This window comes from Corvus brachyrhynchos, unplaced genomic scaffold (genome assembly GCF_000691975.1).
Source record: "Corvus brachyrhynchos isolate BGI_N302 unplaced genomic scaffold, ASM69197v1 scaffold97, whole genome shotgun sequence".
Classification (NCBI taxonomy): domain Eukaryota; kingdom Metazoa; phylum Chordata; class Aves; order Passeriformes; family Corvidae; genus Corvus; species Corvus brachyrhynchos.
In genome coordinates this window covers 7153061-7160753 of record NW_008239758.1, presented here as the reverse complement: position 1 = coordinate 7160753, position 7693 = coordinate 7153061, and the positions used below count along the sequence as shown (strand labels likewise).

Sequence of the window (7693 nt, the reverse complement as noted above, 5' to 3'; positions counted from 1 at the left end):
CAAGCTTTTTTAAAACACACATGCACACATGGCCACACACTAATTAACTTCTGAATGTATTCAGCCAAAACCTTCAGCCACTTAAACATTATAGCCATGTGTGGCTGCTGGGGGTTTTTTAAAGCTAAAAAGTAAACGTTATTAGGAATAACAACTTACCAGTGCTTCAACCAAAAGCAGCTATTTTGCTTACAGTGAGTAAATCAATTCCTCAACACATCTGTAGGAAAAATGGGATATTAAAACACTTGAATTAAAATAAATTTAAAAATAAAAGAGATCTAGACCTTAAGGTCTAGAAGACCAAGCACTAGCTTTTATTACAAAACCCCTCATACGAAAACTCAAAAAAATCCCAAGCATTCCCAGATCACAGCATGTGCTACAAAAGTTATTTTTATAAAAAAAAAATTTAAGTACCCCTATGGAACCTGTTATTAAAGAACCTGCAAACCACCCAAGAAATTCAGATCCAGTCCTGTACACAAATGCATTGAGAAACAACATTAAAATAAAAGTTCTTCGGAATTTTTGAAGAAGATCAATCAGGCATCAAGTGGAAGTACGCTTAAGCAAACTGACTTGCCCTTCACAATAGGAAATAAAATGCTCTTTTTATTGACAGGAAGTATCAGCTGGATGCAGGGCAGTTACATAAAACATTTATTTGGAGCAAATTATCTACTTTATCTCAAAGTTACTCATGCATGGGCAAGGTCCAAATGTGAAAATCTGACTTTGAAAATGCCTATTGGCAATCTGTATCAGTAACTTTTTAATCACAGTTACCTCAAGCAAAGGTAGCAAGATTAAGTAAGACCCAAAATTCTAAAACAACTAATGAATTCCCTTTTTACTGTAAATTTCAACTAAATGAAATGAGCCATTCAAGTTTATGCTCCTGACATGTACAAGCAAAACCACTTCTTTTGTGATCTCTCAGAATCTACTTATATTGAAATATAGCCTCAAATACATAAAAATTAATGAACCTATCCAGTAACAGCATATTGTGCAATCCTCTAAACCTCTTCCATCTGATAGCTACTCAGATGTGTAGAAAGAAATATGGGATGAACAGGTTTGTAATTTCTTTGTTGATGTAATTTATTTGAAACTATTATTATGGAAAAAGCCTTTAAAAAGGGAAATGACAAAAAAATATAGCAGTAGACCAGCAGAAGCATGTAGAACATCCTAATGAATGTGAAATTTAGAGGTTTAAGAATATATAAATGACATTTTAAAATGTATTTGAATGTGCACAAGCAGCTGCTATTAAATAAAGCACAGAACTTCTGTGAACTGCCCATCCACCATTTCAGAAGAAACACAACATGGCTGCTGGACTCTGATCATCCACGAGGCATGCATCAGTCATCCAAGGCATGAAAAACCTAATGAATGTGAAATTTAGAGGTTTAAGAATATATAAATGACATTTTAAAATGTATTTGATGTGCACAAGGAGCTTCTATTAAATAAAAGCACAGAACTTCTGTGAACTGCCCATCCACCATTTCAGAAGAAACACAACATGGCTGCTGGACTCTGATCATCCACAAGGCATGCATCAGTCATCCAAGGCATGAAAACTGAATCAGGGAATGAATCAGAGTTACTTAGGCCCTTTGAATCATTTCACTCAAAAAAGGCCACTTAGAAACTACAACCTAATATATGAAGACAGGTTAAGTTAATGATTGGAAGATTCTCAATTTACAGCCCTCAGGCGTTTTCAGTAATTCACGGCACAGCTGCACATCATTGCTTTCAAGTTAGTTTTTGTTTTCTTTAGTTCTAGAGCAAGCACACAGCTACGGTAGTTTAACACAAACTTTAATGAGGGTATTTAATACGGCTGTCACCACAAAGCATCTTCCCCTAATGACAGTGTTACAAAGACTCCACCGGAGTTGTGTTCTCTGACCTCAGCACACTTGTGCAAAAGAATCTTACATTTGGCACAGTGGTATCACGTAGCAGTAGTGACACTTCTCTTCTTGGAGTGAGTGGATGAACCAAACAATGACTTTTGTAAAAAAAGCACCAGGATGTTGATAATGTATTACATTTCATTCACACGAGTTATTTTCCCATTATTATAGAATATAGCACGGTATTTCGAGTTCTTAATTTTAACATCCAAAACACATTCACTCTTAAACTACAGAATAAATCACCAAAGCTGCAAGTTAATGCCACAAGCCAGAAACCAGAGCTTGGAAATACAAGTCTTGGCTGAAAAAAATTAACCTTTCACGTTAACAGCTCTATTTCCTGTATCTGATGTCAAAATCTTTTAATCAAACTACTTGCCATAAGTGTTGTAGCCTGGGTGATTAAAAAAAAAAAAATCCATCCCCTATTTAAAAATAAACATAAATTTACTTTTTCAAGGCATGCTAATAGCTGTGGCTTCTTTTTGTTTTAAAATTACAGACACTTGAGGTACAGTACAGCCTACACCACACAAAACATGCTTGGCCTCATAGGTCCATGGCTCCTTCCCCCAAAGATTGGCATTAGCTCTCACACAGTGCACCTCCTTCTACAGTAAGAGGAGAGGTCAGCCACCCAAAAGCTATCACCTGATATCACATTTTCTCTTGTATTTATTATTCAATTAACCAAGTATTTTGGCAAAGATGATGTGTATCACCACACCAATGTTCTTCCATGTACGCTGTCAATGCTACAAAAATCAATTCTATGAGGATACTTAATATAGGTTTGTATCCCCACAGAGGAACAGCTTCCTCTACTGAAAAGGTTAGAATCCAACCTGAGACATTCTCCGGACCACCCTCAATCCTCATGAGCACGCTGTAGCGTAGCCATGAACTTGGAACTTCCCTCAAGTCCCAGGAGTGCACTTCTAACCCACTGAGGTCTACTTAACCTAAAGGTGAATCCACCATTTGTTAGATGAAAACAAGTTGCTCTTGCAAGAAAAGGCAGCTCCAAAGAGTTCACAAAATGGACAGTTAAAGTTAAAGCTGCTTTTATTGTAATGTCTATTCAGCACAATCAGCATCAGAACAATACCGGAAAGATGCAAGACCGTTAAGATCAAAGTGCTCAATTTCATAGTTATCATAAAATTCTCAGGTCAGCCATCATCTGCTCTTGAGCACTGTATTTTTTAATTTTTATTTTTCTACTTTTTTTAAGAGCAGGTCAGTTAGAAACTGCAGATTCAAACATTTCAGAATTTAGTATTAGGAATGTAAGGCGAGTCTGATGGGTTCAATCTCATCACTATTACCAGAATTGTGTGACTCAGGCTGGTCTTGCCTTTATCGTAATAGACTGTGCAGTATCTGTGATTTTTGACCCTCTAAACTGAAAATTCACGTGGGATTTTAGATATGCCCTGTCATTCTTAAGGTATGAGATCATTTCTAACGCAAACTTCTAGTTCTCACACTTCCCATCAGCCAGTTATACGATGAAGTTGCAGGAACACACTGACATATCACCTTGCTTGTTAGCTGTGTTTGCTGCAGGACATCCATGATGGTGGCACATGTCCAATCTCTATAAATATAATTTGAACTCTACCTTGCACATCAGCAGTGACTCACTGCAGATAAGCAGTTATTAAGCCCAAGGAGACATTTTTCTAAATCTTATGGAAAATTGTATACAATTTCTTTTATATTAACAGACTGAAGGCTTCATCCAAGCCAAAAAGAACAGCTGCACTCAGGTAGGGGTTCACAATTCTATCCTTTAGTTATCATGACAAATTATGTAATTTTAAAAAGCAAATCAGCAAAGAGTATTTTTGAGAATCCTGATACATGTGTCTTCATGAGGACGCCTCACACTTTGACATCCTGGGTATGCACCGAAGTACATGAGCATGGGAAGCTGCAAAAAGGAAGCAGTTAAGACAGGCAAACAGGATCCCCAACTTTTAATTACAGAGCGGTGGAAGCCTGACTCAAAGGCAACATGTTACTCTGATCCTAAATACAGAATCTTAAGTGTAAAAACAAATAATAAACATTAAAAAGCTGCTTTGTTTACACTGCAAGGAGGAGAGCAAGATACCTCATAACAACTGGGTCCCACTTTAGTCTTTTAGAATACAATTTACACCAAAACCAGAATTTTTAAGTTTATTGTATAATCAATTACTTGAAAAGGAAAAGCTTTTGAGCGTCCCCTGCTAATCAACCAACACCTTGAACTAAGGAAAAGCATTTCTGAAGTTGGATTAGACAATGTCCTTAGGAGATGACAATCCTTTGGCTTTACCACGTGTCAACATGGTCATTGCAGACTGTTAAAAAGTTGTACTTATGAGTGACCATAAAAGTCTTCGAAGATGCAGGAGACAATACCATTGCTGTAGTATGCATACACTAAAAGTTTCCATATGCACTGAGCTCGAAAGAAAATAAATTCAACAAGGTAAAACACTGAAGCTTAAATGTTTAATGTTTATTTTGAAAAAAAATATTTCCAGCATAATTAAAAAAAAAAAAAAACACAAAACAAACAAAAACCCACAACACAGTGTTACATACCTGGCACGCACAGTACAGAATTTTGCTCAAGGTCTTCTGCCCAACCAGTCATCTGAATCTTTGGAAGAACAATATCCAGTAAGAGCCTTTAAAGGAAAAAAAAAAACAACAAAACCAGGTTTGTCTGAAAACAAGGTACAGAGAGCAAAGTCCTAACATTGTTGACTAACAAACTTTTTGAAAACACCTAAGGAGACGTCTTTGAATAAATTAAAGTTTGACTGACAGTACAAAACCAATATTCTATCGTTGTTAAGCACTAGCCTCCGGGTGCCCAAAACCAAGAAACAGGCCCCAAAAATTTCCTCTTCTACAAATCCCTGAAGTCTCGGGTTACTACTTTCATATACATATTCTACAATACCGCCAAACATTAATGCTACAAACTCATTAAGTACCAAACCTAAACCATTTTCAAAGTTTAATGCAGGTTTTCACAGGTGAAACAGGACATATAAAACTTCAGTTTATATGCAAATACTGTCCTTTCCCAGCAAATACAATGTGTATATATCCGTACCCGTATATTATAAAAAATAAACAATCCACTTATTAAATAGCCTCAGTAAACTGAAATTTATGCCCAAGCAGCACATAAACACGACGTTATTTGGAGACAGTCTACCTCTAACTGCAAAGGAAAGCTTTTTAGAAGTCCAGACAATTTATAAAATGTGTCCCCTCCATATAAAAATGGTACTTCTTTTCCTTCCCACCTGCACAGTAGCAAAAAGGCAAATTCCAGTTTAAAAAAAATAACAAGGAAAGGAGCACATTAACACAAGGTATAACCATTCTTACCTAAGAAAAATAAGGCATGAACGAATCCTCTGGAAGCCAGTCAGGAAATACGGTTTTGTTCACAAAATTCTACCTGAAAAAACAAAGTATGGAAATTTTCAGTATTTTGCTTCAGAAAAGCAGAGTAAGTCATATGCCTGAAATTTATCGATCGCTAGGTAATTATTAAGTCAGGAAAAACTTGTGTTAGCAGTAACTGTATCTTTCAAACTGAACTCTAAAAATAAAAGTATGGGTGGTTGTACATTCCTGGCTGAAGAAAAACCCACTGGAGATGAGTGACTGACATACAACATGCATGATCTGTGTTTTTCATGACTAACTGTAGTCTGGTCTTCTGTCTCCCATTACTTTAATTTTGAAAGACTTAAAGCTAAAATGCCAATTTAAGATTTTTTTTTTTTACTGAGTAATTTATCACACAATACCCCTCAGCCCTTTTACTTTTTTTTCACATTAAAGTCTTTAGAAGTAGGCTATGCAAAATTAAATAAAACCTCTACTGATAGCAAGGTTATTTTAAAATGGCTTCTGTCATCAGCTTCTCTGAATTTTAAGTCCTAAGTTACTTCATCTCCCAAAAAAACATCTTTTTTTGCCCTTCAGAATACAGCATTAAAGCCTTCAGCTTCTTTAACCTTTAATCAGATCTCAAGCTACGCTCTTTTAACACAAGGAACACCATATTTGCACTACCTCTAGCCAACTTTTCTTGCCTTTTGTGAAAAGCCATAACATTTTATTTTACAGGAGTTGTAAGTATCACCACCACTACTTCATATGCTAGAAGTGTGGAATCATTCTGTAAATACACAATTTTTAAAAACATTTTAATGCTGGATTAAAAGATATATAAATTCAAACCCCTATACCTTAAATACAAAAAACCACTACAAAACTATTGAATAAAACACATTATGAATTACAAGCGATTTATTATCTGGACAATTACCTGCTATTTTATTTTCAGCTGTTGAAAGAAACCAGTCAAAACTACCCAAAAAATTATCCTCTAATATACTTAAGAGAAGAGAAATCCAGCAGACACCCACCTAAAGCTAGAACTTTCTTTAGGGCAAAGTGTGTATGCCAGAACCTGTTCTACACTGCAGAACTGTTGCTGGGGTTATAAAACCACCATAATCCAAATCTAAAATAAAGACACCAAAACCTTTGCATAAAGGTGACAGAAGTCCAATGGTTGCTGAAACTTGTATTTCTATTTCCAAAAAAAGGGCTAACTTCAATTGTTGCAATGACAGATTCCAATTTTCAGAGGAAGTACCGAAAAACGTAGATTTACCTCCAACTGCAGTATTTAAAACCTGCACAGGGTTTTATAACCTTGCACAAGCTTGCACCTTTAAAATCCAGCAGATATGGCTATACACAACCTCCAATTAAAACTGAAGTTCTTAGTATTTACCTCTTGCTCTGCTACAGAGACTTTTCATACAGTTAGAATTATAATTTTACCCGTAAATTGGTAATTGCTGAATGCGAGCCAACCCAAAACAAACGTCAGACACTACATTTAAACTTGCATTTTTAGAAAGTCTTGCAATAGGTGTTATACAACTTCTAAATTATCAGAACACCGAAACAACTATTAAAATGTTTCGTAAAGAGAAGTAACTGCGAGGTCTCCGAAAACCCTATAAACTAAATACTAAAAACAAACCTGACACCTAGTAAATGTTTTTTAAAAGCTTTCCACGTCAGACACAAACTCATCCGTTTCCTTATCGTGTAATTCGTATTTAAGTAACTCTCTTTTCTTTTTGTAGCGTCGTCTAAATCACAACTAGTAGTATTTTGCCAACTTTAAACTGCAGACTTGGCATGACCGAGCTTTGTTTTTCTCAAGCTTTTAAGTTTCTACACTGCCGTTTTAATTGCAAAATCAAATTTGCACGTAATTCCTCAGTTTCATTTTAAAGTTCTGCACCTGAATTGCTGTTACTCCAGTGAAGTCAGTTTCTCTCTATTGTTTCATAAAGTACCAATCTATCTCATCCGCAGCCTGTGTCTCTCATACTGGTTTACAAAGAGTTAAAAGCCAACACCCCACAAAAAAACCACTCCAAGTTTTATTTTTAAGAGAAAAGGACATGGCGTCTTTGTTCTTAGAAACTACGAAAACATATCCTCATCCGAGCAGCGACGGGCAAGAAAAGCTCTTTACACAGACACAGGGCTAAACATTTCAGTGATGATGTCGTACAGCCTTCACCTCTCCCCCCTCCCTCCACTGCTGCATTGGAGTTCCAAGCTGGTTTGCAGATACCCCCCTTGCACGCTGCGCTGGGGGGAACTGGTCTGCAGCCCCCCCTGTGCTCGGTGCTGCACAGAAG

General features: G+C 36.4%; 1 protein-coding gene across 6 annotated transcripts in view; it reads right to left on the bottom strand.

The window, feature by feature from the left end:
* The window catches only part of CHD2 (chromodomain helicase DNA binding protein 2), an 84798-nt gene that overhangs the window by 62206 nt on the left and 14899 nt on the right, over positions 1-7693 (bottom strand). For 5 of the 6 annotated variants that reach the window (XM_017742603.1, XM_017742607.1, XM_017742604.1 and 2 more), the window contains exons 2-4: positions 5340-5412; positions 4539-4624; positions 160-220 (exon numbers count right to left, since the gene is read on the bottom strand). The gene's annotated coding sequence lies outside the window, so the exon portion shown is untranslated. The remainder of the gene's footprint in view (positions 1-159; positions 221-4538; positions 4625-5339; positions 5413-7693) is intronic. The other variant, XM_017742608.1, reaches the window with a different exon arrangement.